The sequence below is a fragment of the Dermacentor albipictus genome, chromosome 1 (assembly GCF_038994185.2).
Source record: "Dermacentor albipictus isolate Rhodes 1998 colony chromosome 1, USDA_Dalb.pri_finalv2, whole genome shotgun sequence".
NCBI lineage: Eukaryota > Metazoa > Arthropoda > Arachnida > Ixodida > Ixodidae > Dermacentor > Dermacentor albipictus.
The window spans coordinates 262,301,939-262,321,128 of record NC_091821.1 but is presented as its reverse complement, the minus strand read 5'-3'; the positions used below and the strand labels follow the sequence as shown (position 1 = coordinate 262,321,128).

General features: G+C 48.3%; 1 long non-coding RNA gene across 1 annotated transcript; it reads left to right on the top strand.

Annotated features, from left to right (window-relative positions):
- Positions 1-6,605: 6,605 nt before the first annotated feature.
- LOC135902919 (uncharacterized) lies at positions 6,606-7,746 on the top strand. Its single transcript, XR_010564645.1, has 2 exons — positions 6,606-6,978; positions 7,057-7,746. It is a non-coding gene; the product is annotated as an uncharacterized lncRNA (long non-coding RNA).
- The last annotated feature ends 11,444 nt before the right edge of the window (positions 7,747-19,190 follow it).

Genomic DNA, 19,190 nt, shown 5'->3' with positions numbered 1-19,190 from the left:
AGTTACTTATTTCACCGTAATTTTTTTATCATTGCTAACAGTTCCTTCACCGCCAGATTCATGGCTGATCCCCCAGAGTGCGTTGCGCCATTTCACTAGGGAACAAGAACAAGAGAACCACACATTTACTACAATGGAGCTCCTCTACAACGAATGCCTCACAACATAGTGACCTGTATTACGAAGGAATATTTCTGTCCCGGTTCTACGGTTAGCTGTGCATTGCGCACCTTTTATGACGACGTGATCTGTATACCGAATAATTTCAGCGGCCCCATGGACTTTGCTATGACGGCGTTGGACTGTATACCTGTGAACACACTTATTCAAGAATGACATGTGCCGAACTTTACGTCTCCAGTTGAACGTTTTCACCTGTTAACCAGTCGCATGAAACTGTAATACAAGGGAGGTCCGACGCACCTATAGAAAAGTATATTGACAAGATGTTTTACAAGGGCAGCTTTCGTTTCTTGGTACATCATGTCGCAACAATAGAACAAACTTGAGACAGGGACAGAGGAGGCACTTGTGTTGTCTTGTCTCCTTTGTGCCCATCTCAAGTTTTCGCTCTTGTTCCAACGTGATACGCTTCAAGTCATTCAAGGACTGCAGTCTTTTTAACTGATGGCTGCGACCTAAACCAACTTGAAGAGGTGCAGAATACATAGCTGCTGACTATCTGAGGCCACCAATGTGGCCGTCATACTGTCAAGACGATAATGTAAAAAAAAAACACAGTGGAGGTTCCAAACATATAATTTGGTAGAGGGAACTATTTGCCAGCTGTTTAAATGCGCTGCTCTTCGTAGATTTAGGCATTTTGTCTTGGAAACACCTTGTGGATTCTCACACCTTCATGAAGGTCAGTTTTTACTGTGTATTTGGTGTACATAGCAATATACTCTCACTGGGCTTCTAATTTCTACCATTACATTCTATTAAAAATGCTTGACGCGTATATCTGCCTAGAACATTTAAAGAAGAACCTAATCTTCATTCTGGTGTTACAGAATATTACTACACCAGCATCATTATTATTATTAGCATTACGCTTGATATAAATTCTCGACATTTATTTCTCATTTGAAAATATCATCATTAAATAAGTTAATCGCATGCCTAAAGCACTTATTCGATTCCCATGATGATGACGATGATGATGATCATGACGACGATGATTTATCAAACTATGCCAGATAAAGGAAATGGCCAAGCATTGGGTGGTTCATTTAAAATGAAATAACTTTAATTGAATAACTAAAAGGCTACGAAAGAGTTAAAGAAAAGAAAAAGAAGAGAAGTCATCCAAAATTGCTCGAACGTGAATCAGAAATAACACAAAATCAGCATGATAATTCCCAAGGAGATGAAGGATAATGTCAAATTTGCGCAGTAATCGCATTGTTATGCAAATGAAATACAACGTTGCAAGAAGAAAATCCTTATGTCTGAAGCCCAGCCTGAAGGCTCGATAGAAAGGATATAATTGGGGACGTTAATGCAATTCTTAAGTTACTGAAACGGAGCCTCGAGAACGTGTTTTTTTTTCTTTCTAGCGAGAATCGCTGGCAGAACATACGGTGACTGAATGGTCACAAAGCCACGTTTTGTTCTAAAAATCTTAGTTTTACACTTTCTGTATTTAAGAGTCGAGAATGTACACCAAGCTTCCAAAAGTCTGAGTCTGAGCGATAGAGAGAGAGATTGAAAAGAGACGGCAACTCAGGGAGTGGGGGAGGGGTGGGGCGGAGGAGTGCCACAGTCTGCATTGATCCAGTAGGAGACGTTTATCAATAAATGTTAAAGTGGACAACTGTGTATGACCGCCTAAGACGAAATCTCTAAGCCGCGAGTGCACTTCATGCACGCACCGCGAAACAGCGCGCCAGTCCGTGCAGTCAGAGCAGACTAATCGGAAGCTCACGAAAATGAGGCTGTCGACGGCAGTTGACTTCGCCTGCTCGACGCGGAACATCGCTGCTTCGCCTTTCGTCAAGGCGACCACGGACCAGACGAAGACGTCGCAGGGAGGCGGCAGAGCGCTTATCTCATCTTCGCTGCGCCGAGAAGGCAGGAGGGCTTCCTTCCCGCAGCCAGTACTCCGGACGCCGGGAGCGACCGATGAAGACTTCGGCTGTGACTACGCCGCCACAACCACCGCCACATGCGTTCCGGGGGTTCTGACGGCAGAATCCTAGGACCTCCCGTGCGGACCGGCATACGACGCGGATCCGGGGCCCACCATGGCGGCGTACCAACTACTGTTCGAGAAAGACCGGACTATATATACAGGGTGTCCCAACTATCATGCACCAAGATTTAAAAATATGCAGATACAATGTAGCTGGACAGAACCGAGGTAATGTTGTTTGCCGTTGCTTGGATAAACTTAGACTATTTCTTGCATTCTGCCTGATTACAATACGCCCATGTGTATACGACGTTTTCTATATATTCAAATAGTTTTTACCCTACATCATCACGTTATTGACTCTCAGAGTTTAGCTATCCCACTAGAACACACATTCTCAACGCTCGTCTCAGTTCGCTGTCCTAGATGTGAGCAGTGACCAGGATAAAAGAACAGCGAAGACGAAGACGCTACGCGGCGGCAGCACTTCACGCGCCGCGAGCCAGTGCGCGGGACCGTGGTCTCAAGCGGCTGAGGAATCGGAACCAGAAGCGACCCAGCACGGCTACGTCAGGTCAACGCCCAGGCATGGAGCGGAGCCGAGAGAGCCAGAGACGAGGCAAGCACGTCGTGCGGAGGTGACGGGTGGCCTTGCCGATTGCCGGTTCGCCGAGGAGGGTCGGTGCCTTCCCTGCACCTGGCCTGGGACTGGCCAGTCCTCCGGACGCCGCGAAAGACCCCGGAAGCCCTCGACTGCGACTACGCCGCCACAACGACCACCGCATACAGTACGGGTGTTCTGACGGCTGCATCCTGGGGCCTCCCTCGCCAATCGGCGTGCGATGCGGCCCGGGAGCCATGAGGGCACGGGCCATGCTGCCGCCGCAACGTCATCGTGGAAAACGTGACAAGGCCCGTGCCCACAGACGATGCGACGGCAGCTTTTGGCTCTCTCAAATCCGCAACCAACCAGACATCCGAAGTCTGGTTGCGGACCGGCCAAAGTCGGCCCCAGTGACACGCATGGCGCAGAGCGACCTCCATGGCCGCGTACACTATGACGGCATCCAAGTGCCGGCTACACCGACGCTCTTATAAAATATGTAAATACAGATTGTACATACGTGCACGGTCGCCTTGTTTCACTCATCACTCACTGTGTCGACAAGTAGCTGTGATCCTATAGCGTTCCTTTTTTTTTTTTCCTACCGAACGTGTTGCACCATCGGTCGCGTCAGCAGAGTCACGAGACATCGCTTCGAGCTGTTATATGCGAGCAGCTGGTAGAATCTAACAAAAAAAGTCGCAGTTTCGGCCGCAACGCGAAGCATCAATCGCCATAGCTAATTGGTGCACAGTTATACGAAGTAAGGATAGTAGTTTTATCTGGCGTATAAACTTGGAAACATTCGCGTATAAGTGAATTAACAAGCATGGTGTCCGCGCGCATGAGCAAACATGAACAGATCGCACTTGATGAGCGCGGACAGTCGCTATCAAAACGCTGTTATCAGCCAGCGTGCTAGCAGCGGCAAAGTGACCTTAGTGGCGGTCTATCGCTTCAACGCACGAGCGGCGAGAACACTGCGCGCTCGAAGGTATGAGCCGTCAGCGGACCACTTTTATTAAAAGGCAGGCTCTACGAGGCGCGGCCGTGCAAGTACGCACTTGATTGTGATTATAAGAAGGGGAAAAGACGCTATATTCTGCAGCCCATTAGCGAGCACGGCGCAGCGTCGTAGGGGAGGGGAGAGGGGGAGTTAAAGATGGTGGAGAGATGCAGCAGTTGGAGCTCGTCCGGGCAAGGAGGGTCCGCAGCCGCCAAGGGCAGGCCGGTGGTGCTCAGTTGCTATGCTGTAATCCCGCTCATCTCCACAAACTCCAACAGGCTGTGTAGTGCGGGAAGGTGGCGAGACGGGAACAGCAGGTCCGTGAGATGGGCCGCAGGGAGGCCCTGGTGTCCATATGCAGCGGTGACCCTCGAACGATTCTGTGCAAGGGCTGGGCAGGTGCAGAGGAGATGTTCGAGGGTCTCAGGATTCCCCGCATCGTCTGCAAGCAGGTGAAGCGATGAGGCATTTGGTGTTGCGTCTGGCTGCTGTCCATACGCTGCCAGTTCGCAGGCGAAGTAGCGTGGCCCGACCCCGCCTCGAGAGGCCGGTTTCCGGCAGCAGCATTGGGGACCTGCCGTTCACCACCCTTGAATCGGGGTGGACTGCGACGAGTAGCTGCTTCATTCTCGCTCTGATGTAATCAGATGCCGCTACTGTTTGAGTGTATGGAACGCCCGGTTGGTGATCCGCTTTAGCAAGAGTGTCCGCCTCGTCATTGCCAGCTATACCCACATGGGAGGGCAGCCAGTGGAAGGAATCGAAGCCGCCGACCCCCCCCCCCCCCCTCCCTCCCATGCTGCCTCCAGATTGAGCCGCGATCGTCAGTTCCCCTTGCGCCCGGTCGCGAAATGCGCAGTTGCTGCCGGATGACTCCCTGAGGGACGTATAGCGTGTTCCAATGCGTATTTTCTCTTGGTTTAGGCCTACTATGGTCGCTAAGCTGAAATTTATCCCACAGGTAGCGATTTGAAGTACTCGAAAAGTATTCGAAAAATGTTCGTATTAAGCAATTGTGACTATTCAATTCCTCTTTCGCATCAAATACGGCAGCATTCGATTCCTTATTCGAAAACTTAGATTATTCGCACACCCCTAGATGCTGCCCGCAGATCTGATAGATATGGTGGCCATGTTAAAATCTGGGATGTTACGCGCCAAAACCGCCACCTGATTATGAGGCACGCCATAGTGGGGACTCCGAATTAATGGTGACCACCTCGGATTATTTCAAATGTCCCTAATTCACGGGACACGGGCATTTTTTTTTTGCATTTCGCAGCCATCGAAAAGTGGTCGCCGCTGCCAGGATTCGAGCCCGCGACCTTGTGCTTAGGAGCGCAACGCCATAAGGCTGTTTCACATGGCGCGATTGGGGCGAAAAAAATCGTTCTGCCGCGCACGTCGCAGTGCGATTTTCGCTCACAGCTTTCACATGCGTTTGCGGCAGCGCGATATCCGTCGCAGCTATGCGCAAGGTTGCCTCCTGCTCACGAAGTATCCATGCCTGCATCTTTAAATAAAAACAACATGGAAACTAGTCAAATATTCGAATTTTCCTATTTTTATTCGATAATAGAATAGGTACACCATTTGTAACGTTTAAAAGGGTCGAGACTTCACGACAGCTTGCAGATACGGTGAGTGAGGCGCTGCGCAACACCGCAAGTATGAGCGTGCGGCTTGCGCGGCGTCGGTGGGGTGGTTTTGTTTAGTACAGTCTAGTTTCGTTGTTACTATGGAAGCCGCAACTTTTTTCCCTGTATGATTATTTGCTTTTGCCAAGAACAAACTACTGCTGAGTATGCATGCATATAAGCAGCTGGCGCGATTTGTAGGGATTAAGAGCTTGACGACGGCGGAAATCAAGTGGGTACGTGCCTTATGTTGAAGTGGCGTCCACCTCCCGATCTGGATAGCGTGCAGCTTCTCCTTTCAAACGAATTGTGTAAGCGGAAGAAAAAAAGTGCATGAAGCTCCTAAGCCGCAAACGCTGGTGGGTACGCCCTAAACATAGCTAGAACTGACGCGCGACATTGCTCCACAGAGCTACCAACGCGCGGTGAAACGCACATTGCCCCTCCCACATCGCGCCGATCGCTGCGACTGAGCGACGGCGCGACCAACATGTTGGAGTCCAGTCGCGGAGAGCCCACGACGTCGCGGCGGTCGCTGAGCGACGGAATTCGCTGTGTAGCTAACTGAGAATCGCGCCATGTGAAACAGCCTATAGCCGCTAAGCCACCGCGGCAGGTGTGGTGCCCTGCTCAAGGCTCATTGTGATGAATACGCAGAGAGTGAGATTCTGCGCTTATCGGATGAGCGATGAGTCTGCACGTGTGAAGAGGTTTGAAGGAGTTGGTAAAAGTAATTCGGGACGCTACGTGCCATGGTGTCTTGCTGATAAGCACGAGGCGAGGGATTCGACCACTGATCGCTGCTTTAGGGGGCAGATTATAGTGCAGATCAGTGGGTTGGACTCACACCTCAAGCAGCCTCATGCCTATGGCACCGAAATACATAAACGCTCGTCTACTCAAGCATACGTGCAGGTCAAAGAACCCTATGTTGTCAAAATTGATCTGTTCAAGCGTTACACAAAAACAGACATTCTCTTAGATTGTCAGCGTTCATCCCATTTTGCAATCCCAGATGTCACCACCGACCAGGGTTGCCAACGGCAGGGTCGGTTTCTTGGCCCATCCCCTGTGGTGGGTAAGCGCCATGGTATAAATAAGGAGCAAGCAGGCAAACACCTCATGGCTTCAGCTCTGGGCTACAACTACAGGGATGTCAGCCTTGTCGTATGCAATTTGATCAGTAACAGAAACATATTGGAGCGATAATTAAATGTTATGCTTCTTCCCCTTTCTGAAAGTTTCTTATGCAGATTCCGAGTTTTACTTCATTTATATCAATCAATCCTGTACGATTCTTCTTCTCTTTTTTATTCTTTAACACCTGTATTTCCTTGTATTTATTCATTTCGTCTTACTTATGTTACATGTATCGCCCGATCCTTGTCCAATTCCCTATTTGGAGGATTATGCCACATTAAACATGAAGAACTTATCATCATCATCATCACCATCGCTTCACGCGCCGCGAGCAAGCGTGCGAAACGTGCGTTCGAAGCCGCTGAGGAATTGCAACCAGAAGAAAGCCAGCATGTCTACGGCAAGCTCGACGCGGAACACCAGCGTGTCGCCTCGGCTCAACTCAGACAGTGACGAGGCAAGGACGTCGTGCGTAGGCGACGGAATTCCTTGCCGATCGCCAGTTAATCAAGGAGGACCGGCTCTTTCCTTGCAGCTGGCCTGGAGCTGGCCAGCGCTCCGCACGCCGGAAGCACTCGACTACGACTACGCCGCCACAGTCACAACCGCGAGTGGTCCGTTGGTTCCGACGGCTTCATCCTGGGGCCCCCCGTTCTGTCTGTGGGTTCCAACGGCTGCATACTGGGGCCTCCCATGTGATCTGTGGGTTCCGTCGGATGCATCCTGGGGTCCCCCATGCAGTACATGGGTTTCGACGGTTGCACCCAGGTGGTTCCCGTGCTGTGCGTGGATTCCGACTGCTGCACCCTGGGGCATACCGTGCGTTACGTGGGTTCTGATCGCTGTATCCTGGGGCCTGTCGTGTGGTCCGTGGGATCCGACGACGCAATCTTTGGGATGCCCATGTGGTTCGTGGCTTCCGACGGCTCCATTCTGGGGTCTTCCGTGCGGCTCGTTGGTTCTGACGGCTGCATCTTGGGGTCCTCCGTGCGGACCGGCCAACGACGGGGCTCCCGTGGCCACGGAGGACACGGCGATCGAAGTTGGCGGAGACTCAAATCCGTAAACAGCCAGACTGCATAAGTCTGATTGCGGATCGGCTAAATTCGACGCCACCGCCACGCATCACGTTGCATGAGCTACGCAGCCGCAAAACGCCACGGTTTCCAAGTGCCGGCTATATCAACGCTCTTGTAAAATATTCAAATACAAGTTGTACCGCGTACGTGCACGGTCGCCTTCTTTCACTCGTCACTTGCTGTGTCGACATGTAACTGTTACCCTATAGTGTTCCTTTTTTTTTTTTTCAACGCAACGTAGTACACCATCTGTCGCGACAGCGGCGTCATCGGTTCCAGCTCTCTTATATGGGAGCAGCTGGTAGAATCTAACAAAAAAAAGTTATCGCTGTATGGGCGCTCTTCGCGTTATACCTTTGTGCCAGTCGCGTTACGGCAAAGCTGAACGTTAATACTTAACCGGTTATTCCGAATAGGAAAATGAATAGTCTAGAATATCCTTTAGCCATTTTTTGGGTAATAAGCTGCTAATTTCGATGGGGCTCCATCTGCTTTGCAAATTTTGGTAATTCACCAAATAAGTGCAATTAATCCCGGAAAATTCATGAGCAAACATCTCCCTTAATATTTTTTTCATTCGCTTGTATCAATCTGCCTTAAACGTTATCTATGACAGCCGTCTTTCTTATTTACTAGTTATTAAATCACAATTATTTATTTGGTATCGTTTTTGTTTATGTATAAAGTCTACGGTATAAATCTACGGTCCCCTTTTGTATACCATTTATTTAGTGACGACGAATACAGAACATTTCTTTAAAGAACGACGGTTTTCGATTAAATCAAAATACTAATCAAGGTACGTCCGACGCCCCCCTTCAGCTTTTTTTACAGACACGTTAGACGTTAGACGTATATTTCATGTACGTCCACTCATCTCGTTGGCTTTGGCATCCATTACGTCGAGACACATCCGGCATAATCACGCTGAACCGCTAAATACATGCGTCCAGCGAGCACACGCTAATTCTGTGTGTATTGCAGTGTAGCGTGGCTGAGTCACCGTAGCCCGTGCAGATCGTCGTGCTCATCACTCCAGTAACAACTGTCGCAGTCGAAGTTCTGATCTACAAATTAACAGAAACGTTACCCAACTGAAGCAGACTAGCGCAACTCTCCTTCAAACAGCCAGCTCCGCTGACCGCTCTTCAAGTCATCTCACGAACTGGAGCGTTCGACCCTTGTCATACCGTTTGCTTTGTCGCTCAAAGCATCTCGTGAACAGGCTCTTCTTCGGACGACTGCTCTAACCTATGAGGACCACTACCAGAAGCTTAAGGATTGGTATAGCGCGAATTACGGCGTCCTACCAGACGTCCTAGTTTCGCATAGGTTTAAAAGCATTTTCCGCCGTTCTCCCTATATGCACAGTTCTACTTCAATACTGTTGCGTGTACTTAAAGCAGCAAATACTCTTTGGAGTTCTGCGCAAACGTGATGGAGAATATACGACATTCCCATTGGAAGTTCTTCTCAAAAGTGAATACTTGCGAAATTGGTTAATAATATTGACTGACTACGCAAGCAAACAGAAAACAAAGGAAACTAGTGTGTCTTGCTTCACACAGCAGCCAACAACATGCACCCACTCTCGTCCTCCTACATTGCTTTCGCATACTGCGATACCTTGGCTAAATTAGCTGGCAATCATTCTAACGGTGGGAAACACTTTCATTATTGTAAATAATAACTCTAAATAAAAACATTTCTATGGCTATAATCTCTTCCTATGTGCTTTATTCCTTATTTTTCCTTCTCACTTTTATTTTCTTCAGCAGTCCAGGAGGCTTTTAAGCTGTAGGAGAAAGAAAGGGGGGGGGGGGGGTGCTAGAAAGGACGTAAAACTCAGAAATGCGATGCGCTGTAAAAAAGAAAGAATTAAAGAAAGAAAGAAAAGAAAAACTTTCCATAGGTTCAGATATGTGCGAAGAAAAAGAAACTCATTCCGTAAAACAACCTCCAATTTCCTAAAGAAAAGGATAGGCTCCGAAAACGTCTAGCCCTTTATTTACAGATAAGAGCACATATACAATTGAGAGCAAACGTTTAGATAGCACGGCAAAAAAAAGATACCTTCTTCTTGCCCAGCCGTGCAACGTGAAATTGTCGAAATGCATGATGCAAGTCAAAAAGCCACATGTAAGCGGTACTACATGACAAGAAGAAAAAATTTTGCGTCAACTCTGGTCCCCAAACTTTTGCTCTCGGCAATATGTCACGCCGCCTATGCGTATACGACGCTTCCTATATATTCAAATAGTTTTTACCCTACATCATCGCTTTATGGACGCTCAGAGTTTAGCTATCCCACAAGAACACACATTCTCAATGCTCGCCTCAGTTGGCTGTCCTAGATGTGAGCAGTGACCAGGATAAAAGAACAGCGAAGACGAAGACGCCACGCGGCGGCCGCACTTCACGCGCCGCGAGCCAGTGCGCGGGACCGTGCTCTCAAGCGGCTGAGGAATCGGAACCAGAAGCAAGCCAGCACGGCTACGTCAGGTCAACGCCCAGGCATGGAGCGGAGTGCCAGCGCGTCGCCTCGAGTCAAGAGGGCCAGAGACGAGGCAAGCACGTCGTGCAGAGGTGACGGGAGGCCTTGCGGATCGCCGGTCCGCCGAGGAGGGGTGGTGTCTTCCCTGCATCTCGCCCGGGACTGGCCAGTCCTCCGGACGCCGGGAGAGGCCCAGGAAGCCCTCGACTGCGACTACGCCGCCACAACGACCACCGCGTGCGGTACGGGTGTTCTGACGGCTGCATCCTGGGGCCTCCCTAGCGGACCGGCGTGGGATGCGGCCCGGGAACCATAAGGGCACGGGCCATGCTGCCACCGCAACGTCACCGCGGACAACGTGACAAGGCCCGTGCCCACGGATGACGCGGCGGTCGCTTTTGGGGCCCCTCAAATCCGTAACCAACCAGACTCACGAAGTCTGGTTGCGGACCGGACAAAGAGGGCCCCAGCGACGCATCGCGCAACGCGACCTTCATGGCCGCGTACATCACCACGGCATCCTCGTGCCGGCTACACCGACGCTCTTTTGAAATATGTAAATACAGATCGTACAAACGTGCCCGGTCGCCTTGTTTCACTCGTCACTCTGTGTCGACAAGTAACTGCCAACCTATAGCGTTCCTTCTTCTTCTTTTCTTTTTTTTTTTCCAGCAGGGCGTGGTACACCATCGGTCGCGTCAGCGGAGCCATGAGACAACACTTTGAGCTCTGGTATATGCAAGCAGCGGGTAGAAAATTCCACGCACAACAAAATGTTTACGCTGCATCTGCGTTCTTCGTGTGATGCCTTTGTGCCAATCACTTTACAGCTAAGCTAAACGTTAATAATAGGTAGGTCCGAATAGAAAGATGAGTAGCCTAGAATGTGCTTTAGTCAATTGGGTAACAAGCTACTACTTTCTATGGAGGGCCAGTTGCTTGGGATAGTTGGGTTATTCACCTATCAATAAGTGAAATTAACCCGAGAAAATTCGTACGCAAACCACGCGCTTCTCTTTTTCTTTTCATTAACTTGAATCAATGCGCCTTCAAACATTATGGTACTATGACAGTCGTCTCTCATATTTACTGGTTTTCAAATTGCACTAGTTTATATTATTGTTGTTAATGCATAAAGTATTCATCTCTAACCCCTTCGATAGTCTTTCAAAGCGAGATATTTGCCCATACTTCTAAGTTTTCTTGTTTAGTACGAATAAAAATGTGTCCGGCATGTTGGCGTGAATGTGAAGATACATGTTCCATATTATGCGTGCAAACAAGAGAGCGAGCAGAATAATTAAATTGAACTCTGACCGACAACAAAGTTTATTTTCGTTGCTTTACTGGATGGGGTAATTCTTTTACAAGAGCACTGGTAACTGTTTGTGAGGTACGATAACGTTAATGCTACAGGCACTCCGCGTATGCTACACATGCATAGTTTCTTATTACGGCGTTGAACCTGATGCGAGCAACGTTCGTTCTTCATTTTCACAAGCAGCCGTACTCACAGGGAGAAGCCGCGGCTACCCTTGAAGGCCAGAAGTCGTCTGGTTTTATCCCATTAAAAACAACCACACAGCAAGCAAGCTGTCATAGACAGCTAGGGCACTGCATTTTGGGAATAATCCAATCGAGTCTGTAATAGATACGCCAATTTAAGAAAATCACGGTTTAAATTTATCCGAAAAACTCTGAATTTCGAAGCACTCAGCTGTGATCACGTGGCATTCGCCATGACACACAAGTTCAAATTAGAACTTGAAGGCGTTTGTCGTGGAAATTAACTCCTCGCAAAACCTGCTTATCACAGTGAAGTTCCCGATCAAAAATTCAATGATTAAAGGACTATATAGAAGCTGAGTCTATTTCACGACGTGTACTGTATACTTGCCATGTGCCTGCACGCGCTGCAAGTTTGATGAATTGGCGTGACAACCAGACGTCGACTTCACGACAGACGCCGTAGACTAGGAAAATCGCTATGAAACCATTGGCAGATTCTGAGAACACTACTTTACTGTTGCAGAACAAGTTGAGCCACGCCGAGCACCGAAACCATTCCTCGCGACTTGCACTATACCGCAGTCGCTCATCCCGCTACCTACCGCTCGTCGATCGTGAACTAAAACGTAAAGGCGGAACTGCCAACAGTGTTCCACACTTGTGGTACAGTGAACTAGAAGCTATTCAGTGCAACGAGCGGAGGGGGCTGCGCCTTGCGGCGTGTGTCACCCGCGGTGGCACCCGAAGCGGTGGCGCTGCCGTCGACCACTCTTGAAGGCGACAGGTCTGGGCACGCAGTACCATTGCATTTCAGCGGTGTGTTTTGGTGGTGGCTTTTTGCTCTGTGCGGTTGTGCGTCGCAAGCGTTCTCTTGTGAATGCGGCCACTTGCATCAATGAGTGCAAAGCAACGTCTCAACCATTGCTACGCCCCAGGGTGTAGCACAGGATACGCCCGAACTAACAGTGCGAAGAAGCTATCGTTATTCAAGGCGCCTGCAGACCCGGAATGGAGGTGCACGTGGGAGAGAAACCTACATAGAGCCGACAAGCCGCTAACCACAGACTGCGCGGTATGTGAGCTGCATTTTGAGCAACGCTTCATTGTTCGGGACTATGTGCACCGTATAAATGGGGAGGAAGTTCGCATCCCACGCGGTACGCCTACGCTTACTCCGGACGCAGTCCCCACAATTTTGCCAAATCTGCCAGCTTACCTGAGCAAGCAGCCTACTCCCAAGAGGAACGAAAGAAAAAGGAAGGGCGATGACGAAGTCCCACCACGAAAAAAGGCACGAGGGCAGCTTGCAGAGACGACAGAGGTTGACGAACCTACGGGTGCGACGGTTGACAACGAAGTCTGTGTGGCCGCGACTGTCGCTGCGGTGATGAAAATAAAAGTGCCTGGGAAGCGCTGGACGCTACATGAACTTCACGACGCAGACGGAGTATGTTTTACTTCATGTTCCCTCGACTCGCTCTCAGGTGAGGTGAATGTAGAAAAGGCCGTGTTCTTCACTGCAAATAGTGCCGGTGCTATGAACTCGAAGACGTTCGTGCTGGGTAAGCAGGTGGCTGGCGCGTCAGTGGCAACTATTCAAGATGCTATAACCACTCTGCTGGAAGCGCATGATATGCACCTCTGCAAAGGCGCAGCGTCACGGAATGAAAGCTGCCTAACTACCAGCTTAACAATGAGATTGCAAGGCCAAATTAGGCGCGAGGCAAGGGCAGCTTATAGTACTAACTGCCTAGGCAAGACAACAAAAGAAGGAACAGCTTGCGTCGTTTGCAAGTATCTAAGAAAAGCCCTTGTTAGGCGGCAGTGGCGCCTCGAAAGGCGTCAAGGTCAGAACCAAAGTTGCAATAATGCTAGCTCGCGGTGGCACGGCAGTGTTTTGAAGAAGCTGCAAGCATGTACCCGTAAAAACAAGCGGCTTTTATCGAAGGTAGACAAGCTCGCCTTGGACCTCAAGAAAATCAAAAGCGAATGTGCTGCAACAGCTGAAGATGTACTTGCTAAAAAGTTAAGCTTTTTGTCACCAAAGCAGCAGCTCGCTGTCAGGCAGTGCTTCGAGGCATCAAGAAGGAAGAGTCCGCGGGGCATGAAGTACGACAAAGAATGGATCCTCGAATGCATCTTGCTCAAAATGAGAAGCCCAAAGCTGTATCAATATATGCGGAGGCAGAACATTTTGGTGCTCCCAAGTGAAACAACCCTGCGTAAATACACTGCTCAGTACAGAAGCGGCTACGGGTTCAATGAGAAAATGCTGAGTGTGTTGGAAAAGAAGGTTGCCCACCTGGATGTGTTCCACCGACATGGTGGAATAGTCGTGGATGAAATGAAGCTAGCTGAACATTTGTCAGTGACCACAGGAGCGAAGATTGAAGGTTTTGTGGACCTGGGCCCGTACACACCCGAAAAAGAAAAAACATTGCCCTGCAATCATGGCCTCGTAGTGATGTTTGTGCCACTGGTTGGCAGCTGGACTCAGGTTATTGGTGTTTTCGGAAGCAACGAGAATGTGAAAGGGGACCTGTTGGCCAAAATTGTGCTTGAGTCCACAATTTTAGCAGAAAGGGCTGGCCTGTTTGTGGACTTCGTAACTTGCGATGCAGCGGCCTGGAACAGGAAAATGTGGCGCATCTTTAACATTCGAGCATCTTTGAAGGAAGTGGTCTGCAAGAAGCCCCATCCTGTTGAGAGCAGTCGGTTCTTGCATTTTCTCTCTGATTTTCCTCACCTAGTAAAAAACGTGCGAAACAGGCTTCTCACCACGACTTTTGACACCCCTGATGGTGCAGTTTCAATGCAGTTTCCAAGAGAAGCTCTCAAACTGGATAGCAATGCTGTCACTATGAAAGCAATGCCTGGAATAACCAGCGTCCACGTATTCCCCAACAATTTCGAAAAAATGCGGGCAAGTTATGCATTCCAGTTGTTTGGGCATGGTCCTTTGAGGGCATTCTTTCTTTACCGTACTCAGTTGGAAAGGAGCTGTGGTAAAATTGAAGCGACAGAGAAGTTCTTCATGAGAATGAAGTCACTGATTGCTGTGATGACTGCAAGGTACACAGCCGAAGCTCTCCGACTCCATTCTGCAGGTGAAGAAACCATTAAGGAAATGCTCTGTTTCCTGGACGTCTGGGAGCGCCATGCTGATAAGAAGACATTTCTGAGCGAGTCCACTGCAGAAGGCTTAAGAGTTACTCTAACAAGTACTCTTGAGCTTCTTCGCTATTTGCATCACCAAGTTGGCTTTAGCTACTTGTTGACATCCCGGCTGAGCCAGGATAAAGTGGAAAACTTTTTTGGAATCGTTAGACTCTCATCTGGCTGCAACTCACACCCAACGCCACAGCAGTTTCTGCTAACTGTTAACTGTCTCTCTTTTTATAACTTGGCGCACAGTGTTGCAGGCGGGAATGCAGAGGGAGATGTCATCAGTTCTCTTCTTGATGTTGGGGACCGGGAAGAAACTTCAAAGCAACAGCTGATTGACCAGATGAAGCTTTGCACAGAAAAACAAGCAGTACCTTCAAGTTCACATGGCAGTGAAGCAGTGGAACACGAGTACAATGTCCAGAGGAGCGACTCAAGGCTTATATATTACATTTCCGGATACGTGGCCAAAAAGTGTGTGCTGCCCACCAAATGCTGTGCGTGTAATGACAGCCTCTTACTTCCAACAGAAGAAGGGCGCCGCTTGCATGCTGCAGAATTTGTGCGCCATAATGATGAAGGAGGTTTACTCTACCCCTCGGTGGAACTGTTCCGCTTTATAACAAGGCTTGAAGACATTTTCACTAATTGCTTTAGTGCACAAAAAGTTCATCGGGAAAGCGTAATGGACATCCTGCATATGATTCATTGCGCCGCTCCCTTGAAGGTGGGATGCAGAGATCATGCAGAAAGCCTGACTCCTCGCATAGTCAGCTTTTATGTCACCACACGGCTCCATTTTTTTATCAAAGGCTTGAATAAAGCACATATGCTGTCAAAAAGAAAGGCAGCACAGCACCTGAAGCTAAGCAGACTGACTTAGCCCAATTTCTAAGCTGCTTGTTAAGTGCATAAAGCTCTCGGGATGATTCTTGCGCTATTACAGAGCGCCTGGAATAAAATCGTATGGGACAGAGAAATCGGTTTCGAAGTCGTTCTCCCTTCTTTTTTTCTGCGCGTCAGATTTCGTCTTGTGCAGCACGTACTTTAAAAATGAAGTGCTTTCTCGTGTAAATATTAAATCAGCCTTAATTTGACGGATATCTGTGCATGTGCACCCTAGCAGACACTGTAAGGTGTCTTTTGCGATCGCGAACATCATGCGAATATTTGGTCCCGCAAATGACAATTGCTTCGCAAAATTTAGTACTCGCAAATTATTCCGGTAGTGCCATCTAGTCCGAGTTGACGACTAAGCGTGAAAAAAGAAATTGCAAGTAAGACACGCCCAAAATCTTACGGCCACCTCAAACACCTCTACGCACATAAAGTACCCCAAAAATAATTGAAAACCCAAGCTGAATTGCGTTAAAACAGCGACTGTACATAACCAAACACGCTTTCTATTTTTGTGTGCCACGTACGCTTCAGAGGGGAACAGGACGAGCTTTCAAGAGCGGTCGATTGCAGCGCCGCCGCTGCAGGTGCCACCGCGCGCGTCAGCGGAGAGGCGCGGTCGTGCCACTGGAAAGTATTCTAGTACACTGTACTTGTGGGAAGTTCTCCTCTTCTGATTCAACACTGAAACAAGACGCTGCTTTGCTGGCAAGGTATTGTCATCAGACGTGCGATGATGAAAACATCGAGTCCTTAGTTTTGTGGCGGATGCAAGCCCGAGCCTGGCCCTCTTTTAATGAACGGTGATGGATACAGTGGCTTTTATTGCATCCATTGTGAACATTGAAAATGTATTTACTCCGTAAATCCGAAAGAACGCGCCGTGATGATCTATTCCTTCATTGGTTAAGATACGTGTAGATATTACTGTCAATTCTATAGGGGATAGACGCCTATGCTATTGTAAATAAAAAAACACTCCTCAAGATCGAAAAGCACCGCATTTTTATTGCATCGTAAAAAAAACAGAAGGAAAGATAGAAGATCGAAGAAAAGCTTCGATAGAACCGGGAAAAATAAAATCCAGAACACCCTTCTATTTTGCTAAAACAACATAAACTTCGAAAACGCAGAAGCCTTCTTTCAAGCAAGTTGACGTTTGACGCGCCAGCTATATATGCCACATTCTACATATTCAAATACCTTTTGCGCTACAGCATGAAATTATGGACATATCCGTCGATCCCACAAAAACACATATTCTCTCACATTCTCAACCTTCGTCTCGCTTCCTTATTCTAGGTGTCACCAGTGACCAGGATTACGAACAGCGAAGACTCGACGTCACGGCCGCACTTGACGCGCCACGAGCACGCGCGCGGGGCCGTGCATTCGAAGCGGCTGAGGAATCGTAAGCAGAAGAAAGCCAGCATGCGGCAACTCGGCGTCCAAGTCGGAACGCCGGTGCATCGCTTCACGTCAAGACCGCCGGATACTATGCCAGGAAGTCGTGCGGAGGTGACGAGAGGCCTTCCCTGGTAGAATCCATCGTTGACAGCTAGACACCTTGACCGACAGTGGGCGTGTGTGTATGCGCGCGTAGATGGGAAGAAACCAGTGCGCATGGAGGGCACTTCAGGAGGGACAGAAACAAATCTCGGAATCGTTTGCTTCTTTAATAACTGAACACCGATGAGAAGGTGAATGTCGATGAGGAGTGCTGGAGATTCGAAGCAACTGACTAGCTGCTTGCGCTTTTTCAAGAGAAGTACAGATCCACTACTCGATATCAGTATATTGAAGCAGTAGACCTCGGGATGCCAGCTACAACATACTGTCAAGTACTTTTTTCCAGGAGCAATTGCTAGAAATAGATATAAGCAGAGGTTTCCGGAAAGCTTATCGCCACTAAGCTTTTTAGATAGTTTCCGCGTACGTATCCCCAGGCACATGTGAAGTTCTTGCAGTGATAGCTGTTATGAGACTCATGTACTCCCCTGGTAATTTCGATGTCCGCCGCCGTCGTCACTGGAATTGCGAAATTGTTGGCAAAAATATTACAACGAAAGAAAAGAACGAGAGTTTATCACTGTGCAGTGAGGATTGTAACTTACTAACAGGTATTTTAATTCCCAGGAAATTGCCTTTGATAACATTTTTCCAAACCACACGAAACTATTACCTCACGGCATCCTAAGCGGCTTATTGTAAGATCGTCTAAAGACACTGGCAACAAACATTGTCATTGCGAATGACGGCATCACAGTGCGACGAAAGGGCTGGCGTGGGAATATCTTGCCCTGCTCTCGATTGGTCTTTTTCATTAAGGTTGCTTGATTTTGTGCCTATTTTTCCGGCTGAGTTTATGGAAGTGATCCTAACTTTATGTAAATAAAACCATTCAACTACAATAGCTGCTATTATTACTGACTCACTATCTGTGTGCTCTTCCCTTACCAAATGTAGTTCCTTCCCATCTGTATTTGATTTGGGCACCAGGTCACAGAGGTTTGTTTTTAAAAGAAACTTCTGATTCAATGGCAAAGACGTTACTTTTCGGCGCTGTCCTTGCTGTCCTACGACGGACAGCACATGTCACGGCGGCTGGATTTCGGATGCGTGAAATTATACAGCTTGTCCAGATAAGGAGCTGCTATTTTCCTGGCGTAGTGAATGCTGCGACACAAGGATGCTTGAGGTCACTTTCACAAAATTTCGTTGCCATATTCCCTCCCTGAAATTCTACTTACACAGGTCTGGTTTGGTGCCCTCCACTATCTGCTCTCTCTGCTAGGAGGACGAAACAATTCACCACATCCTTCTATCTCGACGCAGCTTTCCTGCAGCGAGAAAAATAATGTTGGAACTACCTCTTTGAAGACTTGGCGTAGACTTAACAGAACCTGTTATTCTTTCGTTTGGGGCCTCCATTCTGAGATTCAGCCACAGGGATGTTGGTCCACAGGGATGTCCAAGAATTTCTTTCGGAATCCAACTGAATACGACGTTAAAATTGCATATTTTCTATTTTTTCTTTGTGTACCTCTTAATTAATGATTATCCATTCGACCTACTGTTGCTGATTTTGTTTTATAGATAATTTCACCTTCTACAGCATAATTAGAAATTCTGAAATGTTATTCTTCATTATGAATTAGAATAATCCACCTATTCATTGGCCAATAACCAATAATGGCCAGGAGCCACATGCGCGAGTGGAAACAACAAGAACAACTTACGACCAATTTATTGGCAGTCCATCATTCCACTGCTCAGCCACTGCCGATTCTACAGCACTGGAAAATACTGATCACGCTAGCAATCACGCTAGCGTAATCACGCTAGCAGCAGCCATGATTGATGGACGCCCGCTCAACATCTGTGCAATGGATAGGGCTTGCATCACAACCTTTTTTTGTGTTCTCACACGTCGCCTTCCCAGTTGCGGACGTGGTCCTAAATTAAGTTACCTTCTTCTACATGTAACAAAAATGACTGAGCGCATCTGCGTCGTCTTCATTAGTT